This window comes from Haemorhous mexicanus, chromosome 1 (assembly GCF_027477595.1).
Source record: "Haemorhous mexicanus isolate bHaeMex1 chromosome 1, bHaeMex1.pri, whole genome shotgun sequence".
NCBI lineage: Eukaryota > Metazoa > Chordata > Aves > Passeriformes > Fringillidae > Haemorhous > Haemorhous mexicanus.
This window is the reverse complement of record NC_082341.1, coordinates 44,496,471-44,509,858: the sequence shown is the minus strand read 5'-3', so window position 1 is coordinate 44,509,858 and position 13,388 is coordinate 44,496,471. Positions and strand designations below refer to the sequence as shown.

Sequence of the window (13,388 nt, the reverse complement as noted above, 5' to 3'; positions counted from 1 at the left end):
AGTGAAAACCAGATGAGGTATGGTAAACATTATTATAATTCATAATATGTGTGTTTGCAATCAGCTAAAATTGTCTTTCATGACAATTTAGTTCGTTGTAATTAACATTGAAGTGACAATTGTAAATGGATAGGCGAAAGACACAATCGCAGTTCTCTACCTATTGAAGATTTAGGTCTGTAATGAAAGCTAAAGCCTTTCATATGATAGGTTCATTTTAGCTAACAGACACAGAAATGGCACTTCATTTGCATCTAACCCACGGAAACTAAAAATATTAATTAGGACAACTGTAAATTACAGGTCTTAAACAAAAGGCTCAATATGTCTAAAATTTTAACTCTTGAAGTGCTGCTATCTCAGGGGTGGCTTTGTGAGATAATGGTTCCAGAAATATTAACTTGAATTGAAACACAGCTCTCTTATTTTTTTTATACTGCAGACTCTCTCCCAGCGAGTATTCATACTTGTTCGATGAAAATCAGTATATAACTTCTTATTCCTCAGAAGCCCTGAAGACATAACATTGCTAAATTGAAAACACAGATGGCTTTATTACTTCTTGTGCAATATTCTACAAAAAAAATCTAATTACTCACAGTCATGCAACCCTACTGGTGATGAAAAGGCTGCACTAGCAATACTTCCATCTTACCAATGCTTCAGGGATTTTAAAAGGACATCAAGGAATCAAATTTAAAGAACTCAGATCAACTTTTGCAGCAGCTGTCAAATTTGCAGTTAGTATCAAGGGGATAGAGAATGCATTTGATAAAAGAATACCAAGAAACAGTGAATATGGAACTTCAAATAAAACTTTTTACATTCATGTTTTTTGAAGTAGATGTACATTAAAGGGTTCAATTAAGTCGCACATGAGCACATCCTGCTGCACCTTACTAAATCAGTCAGCCAAACTCTGTGAAGCCTTCCTCTCTTCCCCAAGGTAGGACAGATTTGTGAGTCCATTCTGGCATCACACAGAAGAGCTTCCAGACTACACTCCAAATCCTCTGTGTATGCACACATAGACACTCACTTCAGTGACATCAGTGCATTTTTTCCCCCTGCCACTTCATGAGCCAAGGATGAGGCAGGATACTAAGGACAGCATGACAAAACCCCAGTGCCATTTGAGACTTTCCCAACACAAGAAGAAAGTTCCTACACCCCCAGTGCTTTAAACCAACAGCCAGGATCACCCAGATGCCAATGGCATCTGGCTTCTGGTACACAGGAAACAGGCTTTTCAGTTTTTAATGACAGCTGCTCTATGCACAACTCCTTCTGCATGAGGCTCCCCTTCCAGTCAGTTTCCTGGGTAATTTCACCAGATTTCTCATAAGGTGGAGGGAAAATGGACACCCTCACAAATGATTCCTGCCAGGAAGCAACATCCACTTTTAAACAGCCCATTATCAGGGGCTGTTTAAAAGTGGATGTTGCTTCCTAGCAGGTGCAGGACTATGCACATGCTTTGTTTAAACGTCTATTTTCATTGCCTTTTCTGACATTGGTAACAGAGAGAGTAATTATATAACTGAAAGGTTCTGCAATAAATACCACTGTGTGATTTATTATGGCCATAGAAATATATTTTCTGTCTCAATCTTTAAAACTGTGGCAATATGTGCAATCTTCTCAACATTTGCTTATCTATTAAAGCAAACCTAAATGTTTTTCTAGGAAGCACATCATGTGTGATCAACATAGGGTAGTAAACAGTAGCTTACTAGCCACATAGGTAAAAATGAACACACAGCACTGTAAAATAAAAAGAAGCCACAGGGGCTAGCTTCTTAGCCGGATAGCTGGTCCCTCGTAGGATAAGCGCCCCAGGCAAGCAGTCTGAAGGCCGGATACCTCAGCCCTCTGGAGGCTGGGGTGCCCTAGGCCAGACTGCGGCACAGCCGTGGCCCCTAGCAAGCTTGGTGATTGTCAGCTCTTAGTGAAAATCATCTCTTTTATGATTTCAGCTCTTAGCTTGCTTGTAGGGGCTGTAGCTGGCCGTGGCTTCTGGAAGGCAGATGAAAAATGAGAGAGGAGAAGGCGGCCAAGGGTTCCACGATGGTTTATTCTGAGGGTCTCGCGAAGGATCTTGAAGCTGCTCTTCTGAAGAAATGGGCCAAGACAGCCTCTTTTATAGGGTTAGGGAGGATTGAAAACTGACCAATTGTAAGGGTTAGGGAAACTAGCCTATGGGGTCACAGAGAGATAAGCAGGCCTGGAGGACCAGAGTGAGGACTCCTGGTTCAATTCCTATGACTCAGCAAATACCTATCTCTAAACATCCCTCCACGGAGCCGTAGCCAGCCCTGCGTCTGCTACATAGCACAACTTAAAGCTTTGCAAAGCAGCAGAATACTTGGAAACAAATGAGGAGTTCAAAAAGAGAGAAGACCCATATAACATGTATCAATAGATCTAATCAGCACTGACAGACTTTCTCAGCACAGATATCTGTGGAGAATGTTTGTTTTTTCAAAATGTGCAGCATATAAAAAGACACAGTGTTTGCTATTTCTGCCACCCAATTTCTGACTGCTTCATGAAGCCCAATATCCATTACCATCTACAGTAAGCTGTTTTGGTCTCAAGTTTTGCTACATTAGGCAACTACAAAATGCAGAGACTTAAATACATACGTATCTTGGAGTTGTAGTGCCTCATGGTTTGGTTTTTATTATTTAGAAAAAGAAGACTAGGTCTTGACTTTACATCCTCCATGCTAATTGCTGTTGTCTAAAACTCAAGTATTTGTTTGAGTGAAGAAAGAATGCCATAGTACTGAAGAGGAGTTTTATCCATGCAAAGCTAACTGAGCTGAACTCATAAGCCACAATAGAGGCAGCCAAATCAGGAGAAAATAAGCAGAGAAAGAGAACATCAGATTTCACTAGATAACAGTGACTTCAAAGATATTATTTCTTCTTCTGTCTCCTTCCTAATATCCCCTGTCTAAGATAACCCAAATCACCATTACAAAGTGTAAAATGATGAAGCAAACTAATCAAAGGAAAATGCCGCCATATTAAGCAAGTTAAATGTGGAGACATCAAATACAGGACTGAAATGCTCTGCAAATTTCTGATATTGCTATTCTGCAGCAAACATAAGTATCTGAAGATTTTTACGCTGAATGAAAAAAGCATCACAGCAGTTTTAAAAATACTTACCTGTTCATATACCCTACAATTATGTACTGCTGATTTACTCATGGCATTAATTGTAATTAATGCTAACATCAATAATTGATGCTAAAGCAGCAATGCCTTCAATACCAAGATAACATATATATTTAAGATCATAATTTCTGCTCAAAGTGATGATATCATCTTCTCCTCTTACAACATTATCCTCTACTATAATTCATTCAAAGTAGATGTTGTATGGCCAGGACTATTTGCTTAAAAGAACATTTTAATGTAGAGTCCTCTACAGGACTTTCCTGTTGTCAGGAATTTCCTGTTCAATAGCATACAAAACCACTTAACTGCTGGATCTCAGCAGTCTCACTTGCTATTCCTAGCAGGAGTCATTACTGATATGCATCTGAAACCTACCTTACTTAACTCAGCTACTGTAAACATGAGACTGAGAAAAATAGTCTGTGTTATCATAAAAAGTGCCAGAGCTATCAATTTAGCCAGAGAAATGTAGGTCAAAGCAGAGTACTCCTGGAAAGTGCAAAAAGTTAATTTCTGTGACAGTGGAGTTACTGTCCTTACTTTTATGAAACTGAGTCCTAAGCTGATTAATGGAATGTTGCATATTTTTACATTACCCGAGGGCAGAAATGACTTGCATTAGAGTGCCTGGAACTGCTTCATCGATTGATTAGAGAAATGAAGTTTCACAGAACTGTCAACCAGAAAAACAGTTTCTGGGGATCATAGACTCTACTAAGGCCTAGAATAATACTTTGTTTGACTAGAACGAAAAATTACCCTCACTTGTATTACTAATACTTGTGGTTCTGTCCTCATTTTTATTCAGAATACAAAAATATAAGAATACCAGCCTGAAACTGAACTAAAATTTGGCAAACGTAAAGAATTTAAAGTCTATTCCTCCTTTGACCCACTATAAAACACTGAAAACTCCTTCAAGCAGGTACTTACAGAGAGCTGATGCAATCTATGTCAGGACAACCCTCATTTACAGTTTGCTGACAGAAGTGCCATCCAAAAGACTCTGTGCTTAAGACAATTGCAAACACATAAAAGTTAATTCAATCTCTGTCCAGCCTTTCTGAAACTGGGCTACTTCCTAAGTTCTAAGCTAGTTTTTCAAATCACAAGTTTGCATCTCTGGAGAGCTGCAAGTCCAGCCTGTGTTAACGGCAAACATGAGCGTACATGTTAGACTTGTTATAAACTTCTGATTTCAGCGGCTGTCTTCCTCTGATTTCTCACCTGCTTTGGCAATCTGAAGGCACACTTTGCTAGTGTGGTTGTACTGATTAGTGTTTTATTATATACTATACTAGTAGAAAACTAGTAAATAGTCAATATTGTTAGTATTTTATAATAATAATAGAACAGAAAAGCTCATGGGGGAAAGAAATTGAAAGTCCAGGTGGCAGAAAACAATGCTCCAGCTACTGTATACTTTGCTTGCTGAGACACAGAAAATTCACCAGTCCTGGACTGATAAATAAACTGTTTAAGAGCTCCTTCTTGAACCTGAAGAAACCCAATTTTACACAGATTCATCACTTATCATAGAACAAATCTATCAGTTCACAGATCACACTAGCTAACTAGGTTTCATGTTACAACTGAAGAATTGTTCTCAAGAACCATGGTGCATAAAATATGAAAGCAAAATAAATACAAATTCATAATAATTTCAATTGATTTACAACAAAATTACTTTTTATCTAGAGAACCAATTAATTGTACATGAAACACAAATTCACATTCCCCTTTTAAGCACTAAAATTGGCTGCCCGTAATAGTTTAACAGTGAAATAACAACAGGCAAAATCTATGAGGCATATAGAAACTCCAAACAATATTTCATGGCAAGGAGCAGATTTCTTTACTAGTGACAGTATTTAGATTACAGTCCCCTATCTAACAAGAGATATTCCATACCTGCCATACAAGTATGTGACTATTTTCATATTAGTCCACAATCCAATAAAATCAATAAAATGAAGTTTTCAAAAGACAGTCACAGGTGACATCCTGCTATCAACTGAAGGAACATCAATTGAAAAGACAGGTTCATTCTTTTGTGAGACCAGTATAGTAGAAGGAATACCACAGGATTATCTCCAGGATAACTGACAGCCTACATGCAGCTCCAAAAAAGCCTTTAAAATTGATCATATGTTCAACATTCTTCTGGAAGAACACAAGTTTATTTTTATTCTTAAATAGGAAAGCAAAGGAGGAAAAAAAACCCCACAAAATCAAAACAGAAGCAAATAACTCAGCAATTCCTGCAGGTTCAAGAACTATAAAAACCACAGAACCACAGTGGCAGCACTAATGAGCTTCCTCCCTTTAATGACAGATCTTCTACCAAAATACAATGGTCCCCTCCCTCCTAGCACTATGCTGAAAAAAACCATAAGTCCATCATGCACGGATGAAAACTGAAAAGGGATAAAGGAGAGAGATGCCACCAGCACACAATCAACCACCCTCATTGACAAATGCTACACAGTAATCAAGAGAGATTAATTAAAGATTCTTTTGTTAAATCTCAATCAAAGTGTTCTGTACAGCAGAAAAAAAATTATGAAATCCCTGACACCTCCATCAGACATCTTTTTTAATTACTTCCTGATTTAGACTTTGGTCGATAGAGATGCAAACACTGACTTCTGTGCTTCCTTCATTTCCAATGTGCTTCACAAAACCAAGATAAATTTAGAATATCCTTTCAAGCTGAATGTGCTGCAGAAACACCATATCCTTTGCAATCTATATCTTCCAATATTTACTAGCCAAATTGTAACCCAAACTGCACCAAGAACCACATGTAATTTGCCATAAACCAGCATTAGAGTTGCATCTTCCTAATGCACTCAAGAACAGCATTAATGAAGACTTACTATGATGCTCTAATATACTAATTTTGTTGTAAACCAGCTTTATAGAGATATTTTTTATTTTCTTTTATGGAGTTAGGATAGCAGAATGGATAAAATAAGTAAACCAGAGGAAAAAGCTTAAAAAAGTATGTTTGAGTTCAACCGCTTTCAAGAGAACCTTAAGTCATAACTAGAAGGAGAATCAAATTATTACATCAATAAAGGAAAAGATGCATAAGCAAATATATAGAGCAGTTATAATTCATTCCAATAAAAAACAACTCTAGTGGGCAGTTCAAAGACTTGCTCTTGCCTCAGGCACAGAGCCAAATAAATACCAACTGTAAATAAAGGCAACAGTACATTAACAACTTACCCCAAGTTAAATTACAGCAAAAAGAATGACTGCAGTAACTGCCCATATGTTAGCTCCTTCCCTTAGGCAAACATGAAGCTCCTTAGTGTACCCCTCAAGGGTAAATCATAATTATCTTGTATTTATCATAGGGTAGGATTATATACATAGGCAACACCCATTGCAGCAAAAACTTTGTGGTATATCAAGTTGAGTAATAACCACGGCTGAGATACACCTGACAATTTTTTATGTCGAAAATATTATAAATGCAAAACTTTACTTATTAATTTCTACTAATACCACTCTTTTTTTTATTATTTTCACGGAAGTAACAAAAGCAAATCCCTTTTATTTCAAATATGAACCAACAAGTGGCAGAATGTGTTGCAGTTAAAAAGTATCTCCAAAGATATTTCTGAAGCTACACTTTGAAGTGTTGACAAAGTGTTTTGACATCTGTGGTATTCTCCCACACATGCATATCCCTCTTTCCTTTAGCTGAAAATGTTCAACAATTTCATTTAGAAAAATTTGGCTGAAAATGCTGAACATTTTGGCATTTTGGAAACAGAGATCACTGATGTCTAACATACACCTTAACTCAGTCATCTCCATTCCTCACAGAAGTTGACTAGTAGTCTTTGGAACTCACCATAAACACAGAACATTATTATAAACACTAAAAATTGAACTTCTCTTAACCAACATAATGTGACATTTCTGGAAAGTATGTAGATTCTAGTTTGCCATAGTTCACTTTGGAATGAGGTATAACAGTGAAGAACCTGGCACAAGTCATTTATAAAGTAGCTCTCCTTCCATCCAAAGACACAGATTCTTAGACTCAGGATGGATTTCTAAGAACCACATCCCCTTTAGCACAGCTTTTTCCTCTGGCACAGCTTTGAGTAGGAAGCTGCAAAAGACAAGAGTACTAGAGAACCTGCAGGATGAGATGTTAGGTGAATACAAACACACAAAGCAATTTATTAATGTTCATCTCTGCTGGTTCAATAGGCTAAGGTAGATCTTGTGACATACTCCCTTAAGCTTCAGCACAGAGAACAAAACACCCAATTTGCACTAGCACAGCAGCCTTACCTCCCCAAAGTGCTCCTTCCACACCCAGAAAATTTATCTAAATACAGAAGATTTGTCATGTGAATTCCAAGATGCTTTCAGTTCTTCATAGGCTTCAGAAAGGAAGTATTAAGAATTATTCAAAATGCACCTTTTTATAACGAAAAGCATGGACAGTGGGATAGAGCTCCATAGTCAGCTGCTCAGCGGCAAGGGCAACTGAACTTCACAGCAGCTCTTTTTCCCTCTGTCACCTTCCTGTGCTGCTTCTTACAGCTGTTCTTGGTTTTACTCCAAACTGGGGGCACAGGAACTGGCCCCAAAAATATGACCAGAGAAATTTCATTGTCTATGAAGAACACAGAGCATGGAAATGCTTGAAGTAAGCAAAGCAAATACTATCCCTTGATTCATCAAAAATACTTGAAATAAAAACATCAGCAAATTTAAGTCAATATTAATTTCCTCAAATTTCCTGTCTCTGAAATATTATAATACTTCTTAAGAATGGTTACTATAGTGAAGGCAGAAGCAAAATTCTTTTCCTTCCACAAACATCAGTGTTTCTCAAAAGCATACTTTTACAATCCCATAATGCATATTTCTGAAAAAAAGGATTACAAGTCAAATTTCACATCTAAATGAAAAGTCATAGCTCAAACTATAATAAGCTAACCTCATAATAATGAGCAGTATTTCTTATTTTCTTGAGAACCAAAGGTGAGTATAACAAAGACAGGAAGGCCTGCAGCTTCAGTCAAATCCACCCAGATTAGTGCAAACAAGGGCAGGCCTATGGCATGCTGCAGTAGAAACTTACAGTAAAACCTATCCCTTCTGGCATAAATAAACCCCAAAACTAAAACCCAACCCACATTTTAAACACAGCATTTCAAATACAACACCTCAAAACTGTAACACTTGGCACTACTTACAAGTTACTAAACATTATATGGAAATGCACTCGGAGTATCCCTGTTCTCTAAAATCTAACATGAAGAATAAATCCTGAATAAAATACATTATGCAGCCATTCTTCTCATGTTTTTTTACATGTTCTGCCACAACTTGAAAGTACTACCAATTGTACTGCTATAATAACATGCAAAGAGATAAACCAACACTTTAGATACACTAAACTGTAAAGACAGGAGTTCATATGCAAGAGAACATCCCTTGCCTGCACTGCAGGGCCAGTCAGGTGAGAGATTACTACTACAAGTCACATTTAACAGCTCAGACTTTTCATACACGAGACATCGTAGATTAAATATTGATTTTACATTATAGCTGCTCATTATCACTAGGAACACTCACTCCTTTTAGCTAAACTGTAGCCAATAATTTGTCATAACCCACAATGAAGACCAAATGACACCAAAAAATCCTGCAATAAGTTTTATAACACCTCTGCAACATCATGCTGCTTTCTTTAAATACTTAGCCACAGTTTATGCAAGCATGGCACACTGAACGTGGGATGTACTTCAGCTACATCTGCTATGGCCTGTCCAATGGTAAAAATGTGAGCTGGAGCCATTTCTTTCTATACAAGTTTCTCGAATATTCCCTAAAATTATACTTTTTTTTTGCAGCTTTTCATAAGCATGAAGAAACATGAGAGATGATACTTACTTCACCAGAATTTCCTCTCAGCTGAAAGTGCATTTGTAAATATATTTTGAAAAAGGGAAAACTCACATCTGGCATTGCCTATATTCAAACACTTGGCAGAAAGAATTTGTTGAGAAGTTCCATCTGTGCTTCTCCTATAGCATCTACATGCCATTCAGATAGCAAGAAACTTCATGGTTCCCATGATAGTCACAAGCAAGATGCACAGAACTAGTTTTAGAGGTAACTAAGCATAAGCTGCTCTTTGGAAGCACCCTGGCATTTTTTCTTCCATTAGGCAGGAAAAAAACTGGGCCCAAATCTATAACTTGAACAGATTCTTTGTTCAGTTCTCTGCTTCAAAGGCCAGATTCTTTCCAGTGCCCTGGTTTCTCTCCTGTAAAGCATAAACTAGATCCTACTGTCTTGTCAGCTGCAGTTATTTTCTCCAATTACCGGTGAGGCTGAGATCAACATCAGAGTCAGCAGAACCTATCACCTTTGCACCCTGTGGTGTTAAAGCAGGGAGTTCCGGGCAAATCACAGAAAGGACTCAAAATGCTGCTGCACTGCACAAGGTAAGACCTTGCATCATTGCTGAGACACCTCTTTCCTTGTCTAACCCCAAACGTGGCATTATTCCATTGCAAGCAGCACACTTGGATCAATATTTCCTGAAATTAGCAGCAACTAACAGTTTCTAAATGCATTTTGAAGTGCACCCTTACTGACTGCAGCAAAAGCTACCATTAGCTATGACTTTCATGAATTCATGCAGCATTCATCCAAGTAGCCATTTTTGGATAAGCAACTTATCCTGACCTGAGGGATAGCTGTTAAAATATTAAACACAGCTGCTGAGAGAGGGCAACACAGTAACAGTGTTAAGCATCTAGTACACAGATGCAGTTACTGACAACTCTTAATCCTGACAGGCTGTGTGAGCTAGAAAACAGGTTTGCATCTTGGAACATTATGTAACAAAACTGGTGATAAGCTATAAAAAAAAAAAAAAAAAAAGATGTCTTGCTCTTAATCTTGTTAATAAATCCTTACTTCCAGGAAAGAGCTGTAGTGCCTGACATATGTTTTAATCTTGTTTTATAAGTCAAACCACTAGCAAAATAATGTATTTATTCAGCAGCTATGATTCTGATGAATCATTCCTTGCACCCAAAAATAATTTTAGGCATATGAGTGCTAAACTCATGACAGCTCAGCAGAACCTTACACTGGAGAAGCGTGCAGCTGTTTTAACATGAGAATCACAAAGAGCAGTTTTCTCAGAGGAGCAAACTGCTCTCAGACCTTTTATCACAGGGAGAGAACCTATCTGTCAGGACAACCCAGGAAGCAGAACAGTAACTACCTGCTCAAGCAAAAAAAAAAGTCAACATAATGGGCTTCCCCCACACTGTTCATCAGAGTGAAGGGCAGGAAGGCTTACCTTATGAAATCACTTCAAGCAATTAAGGTGCTGATCAACAAGTTCATCTGCTGGAACTCTGAAGCTTGACACAGTGAGACCAATCCCCTGTTCTTTCCTCACTAGGAAAACAGCTATAAAATGGTGTTGCTTGGAGGAAAGTAGAAGACGGAAGACAGACAGGAAGTTTTTTGCTTGGTTTCTGTTTGTTTTAAGGTATTTGGTACAAGCCTGCCACAGGAAGGAGGAACAAGGACTGATATGTAGAATCAACAGATAGCTACCCAAATGTCTGTCCTGGCATTTTGCCAGTTTGATATGACTCACACCAGCAATATTTTGATTAACAATCTTTGGAAGGAATTCAATATTTTATCCACTACAAGACCCATGACACATACTGTAAAAACACTTAAGTCTTCTGTAGCTTGACAAGAAAGTATCAAACTGGTTTTGGGTTTTGTCAAGTATGTTTCTTCAGAAGCCTCTTCACAGGCCTATTCATGTTACAATAGGATATGCTGCAAAAGGAGCAAAAAGAATAAAGTAGGCAAAAGCCATTTAAACCATTTCATAATATTCTACACAAGGCTCTGTGCTAATCCCTTTCTCATTCTTTGGCTAAAAAGGTAATTAGAACAACCAGAGTAGAGAGGGCCCTCCTGTGAGCACAGACATCTAATTTTTTTCTGCAAAACTAACACTTCTGGAAAACTGATCACAAATCACTGCATTTGTCTTTACTGCAACTGAAAATATGACTGTACAAATAAAGGTACCAAAGTTGATACTCAGCAACCCAGCTACGAAAGACACAACATCAAGCAAGACAAGGTGATGTTTCTGCCTGTGGGCAACAGTCAGTTCTCAACACTTCCCTTGTGCTGTTCCAAAAAACCACACATAAGTATATTAAGTTGTTAAAGTGTTATGATCACATACCCATGTGGCACCAGAAGGTCTGTAGTTTTTCTTTGTCAATATATTTTCTCAGGTGATTAACAGCAGTGGTTCAAACAAAAGAGAACCACTCTGCCTGCAAAGAAGCACCTTTCAACCCTGCCCAGTGCAAGTTTTACCACTAAAATACCAGCCTGCCAGTGGCTGATCCAGCATTCACTATGGTGATGGAAACTCTTCTTAGCCAATGATTACAGAAAGACAGCTTAAGTCACTCCAACCATGGCCTCCTAAGGTAAAGTAGCTGCTGACAGGTAAAGCATCTGCTTGGTTTGCAGTCTGCTCTGTTTACAGCTGATCAGCACTGAGCCCTTCCTATGCCTGAACCCTTCTGCCCTTCTAATCTGCCTCCCTTTGCACCCACTCTGAATGTTAGAATCAGAACAGCCATTTTTAACCTGTCCACATGGCTAAAACAACAGATCAGGAACATCTACCACAAGAAGGTGATCCATCAATTATTTTCTGTGAAATTATAATTTCACTTATTTAAAACACCTTGACTTCTCAGCATTCCTGACCTAAAACAAAAGGACATCTGTGTTTATACAGCTGGAACTGTAAACAAAACCAAAGGGGGACTTGATTTTGCCCACAGTGGATGAGAATAAACAGTGGCATATTTAGACAGTTTTGAAAACTGAATAGGCAAGCAAGAAATAAAAGACAGCAAACACTTTTACACATCTGTTTATGTATGAAGGCCTACCTCACACACAAGCATTTGGGCTTGGAAGCTCTTATTAGCTCTCCTCTGTCATTTCTTTCAAAAAAATAAATATGTAAAAAAAAGAGGACACAGTCCTTCCTGAACTGCAGACGACAAAGATGTCATGCACAGCAAAATATTAGATGTTTAATGCTCAACACAGTTGAGTCTTTTCCATTGCAGACATTCTGCAGCTGCATACAGTCTGAAACTCAAGATTAATAAATCTGTACATGAGGAAACAAGTCATTAGCACGTCCAGTCAACTTCCTCAAAAACCCATCTATGATTCTTAGTGTCCCAGGAGCCCAGAGACAGCCTGCAGAGCTTCAGTGGCAGAAGGGATGTACACAAGGCTGTCCTGAGCATACGCACTGAGAAATTCAAACCAATCACCTTCCAAGTTACACCAGATCTGCCTTGTTTGTCTACTTCAAATGATTCACAGTAAACTCAGCCCATCCATTTGCAAGTCTGTGTTATAATTTTAGCCACAATGTCTCAGGGTGACTACACTAACATGGGGTAAATAAAAACATAACACTACTGCCAAAGACCACAACAAACACATAATCAAACCAGAAAGATAATGGGTGAACAAGTGACAAAGAACAGTAAGTAGTAATAATCTCATATCAGGTTGAAAGCCATAGCAAAAAAAGAAACTAAAATGATACGAAGCAGTAAGGCATAACAAACCAACCACTCTACTCACTAAACATGTACACATGTTTATCTTATTGTTATCTTACCAGCTGTAGCCAACTAATTTTTCACAAAATATACAAGACCAAACTGTCTGATAACAGCGGGAGATATAGCTGTGAGAAAGACCTAAATTAGAGAACCACTGCAAAAAATCCTCACTGCAGAGAAATTCAAAACAGGTTTGCAGCAGAAAATGCAGATCACCAGTACAGCTTTTCTCCATACATTATGTCATTTTGTTTACAGAATATGAAAAAAACAGTTAACATGTAAAACCAGCAATATTATAAAAAACATTGGAATGTTAGCTCTAAAACATTTGTCCCTTTACCACCTTAAAAACATGTATTAGAAGTAAAGATGAACTTCACTTCTTGCAGTATGCTAGTTAATTGTTCAGCTGCCATTAGAAAAGCAAAATTGAAGTTATCAACCACTCACAGTTTTTTAGCTTTCATTACCCTCCTGGTACAGTGGAAATCTATCC

The 13,388-nt window shown here is 38.0% G+C and overlaps 1 protein-coding gene across 7 annotated transcripts in view; it reads right to left on the bottom strand.

The window, feature by feature from the left end:
• Positions 1-13,388, bottom strand: part of MYRIP (myosin VIIA and Rab interacting protein) — a 210,634-nt gene that overhangs the window by 180,932 nt on the left and 16,314 nt on the right. The window contains exon 1 of one of the 7 annotated variants that reach the window (XM_059847992.1): positions 10,546-10,681. The exons of the other annotated variants lie outside the window; for them this stretch is intronic. The gene's annotated coding sequence lies outside the window, so the exon portion shown is untranslated. Of the gene's footprint in view, positions 1-10,545; positions 10,682-13,388 lie in introns of those variants that run through there. 7 annotated transcript variants of the gene reach the window in all.